Source organism: Pteropus alecto, unplaced genomic scaffold (assembly GCF_000325575.1).
Source record: "Pteropus alecto unplaced genomic scaffold, ASM32557v1 scaffold120, whole genome shotgun sequence".
Lineage (NCBI taxonomy): Eukaryota > Metazoa > Chordata > Mammalia > Chiroptera > Pteropodidae > Pteropus > Pteropus alecto.
This window is the reverse complement of record NW_006430061.1, coordinates 2,495,672-2,497,181: the sequence shown is the minus strand read 5'-3', so window position 1 is coordinate 2,497,181 and position 1,510 is coordinate 2,495,672.

The window sequence follows — 1,510 nt, the reverse complement described above, 5'->3', positions numbered from 1 at the left end:
CAGTGGGCACAGGGAGGAGGGGCTGGGCAAGGTTGCCCTCCCCAGCCCCGTGACAACATGCACATCTCCACAGATCCTATGCATCTAAAGGCCCCAGACCTACCTCAGACACTGCTCTACCTCAGCCACCCTCTGTAGGGCCTTCGCGTTCATCTTGCAAATGTGCAATGAAGCCTCCTTGGAGGTGTGAGAGAATGTCATGTGCAGGTTGGCCAAGTTTCTAAAATCTCCTGAGCTACATCAGGGGTCCATCAGCTGGTTTCACACGTACCAGTCCTAACTCCTCCAGTGCAAGGGAGACTCCTCGGTGCACCAGACCAATTTTCAGCATGCGTGATTTCACACTTTCTCCAACAGCTTTCAAATGGATCTTTTTACATGTGATCTAACTATAGTCTCTCCATCTGACCTCTGTCTTCAGGGGAGCCTGAAAACAACTGGGCCCCGGGCCAGAGTGAACAGTGACAACCTGCTTATCACCCATTCAGCTGTGTGCTCTCCTACCTCTCAGGATACGCTGCCTGGTCACGACTGGAAGGAGGGCATGCCCTGTTTTGGGCAGGGGCGGAGCCTTACCTGGAGTCCTGTGTCTCCCGCTTATCGATCATCTTCTTGAAGAATTTCAAGATGGGTGAGCCGTTCTCCTCAGGGGCTTTATTAGTATCCAGGGTGGTCTGTGTGGTCTGTGAGTCAGAGCTAGGGAAAAGAAGCAAACCAGATATAGGCTCTGAGCTACTGCCTACTCCCACCTCAGGGTAAGCAGCCAGGTCTCCTGGTTTCTGCCACTTCCCTTGAGGATGTAAAATGATAAAACTTACAAGCAGTGCTGAAGTTAAAAGGGTTTCTGTTTAATAAATATAATCTGTACAAGAGTAAGAAAGATGAACAGATCAGATTTAATAACTACAACTATATTAGCAAAATAGGTAGCATATTAGAATGCAATTCATTTCTGAGATCACGGTTGAATTAGGTAAATGGGCTAGCTAAAGATATAAAAGTTTGGTTAAAAAGCAACAAAAGCATTCTGTGAGACCCAATGAGCAATGTGAAATTTAAAGTAAAGAATATTATATATCATTAGTGTTTTTCAATTAAGTGCTACACATCTTTATATCAGAAAAAAATATACACACCCCCGTCTGTCCCTCAGCCAGTGTTAAACATTCAACACACCACAATTCAGAGCACAGAACTGTGTGATCCAGGAGCAGTGGGAGGGGAGTGCACCCCTAGCAGGGCTGTCTTACTTGAATGGCGCTGCCTGGAGGTTGCCCATCTGGTACAGGACCAAGAAGCCAAGAGCCAGGAACGGGGAGAATTTCCAGAAGCCCATCATGGCTCTCTGCAAGGGAAAAATCATGTCACCATGTACACCATTTGAAGTGAGATGAACCCACAGGCCTGGACTCTGGTCCTGCTTCTGCAACTAACTCCCTGGCCCAGTGATTTCTGGCTGGTCACTTCATTTCCTTTCACCATCTCCCCCACCCATCCAGCCTCCACCACC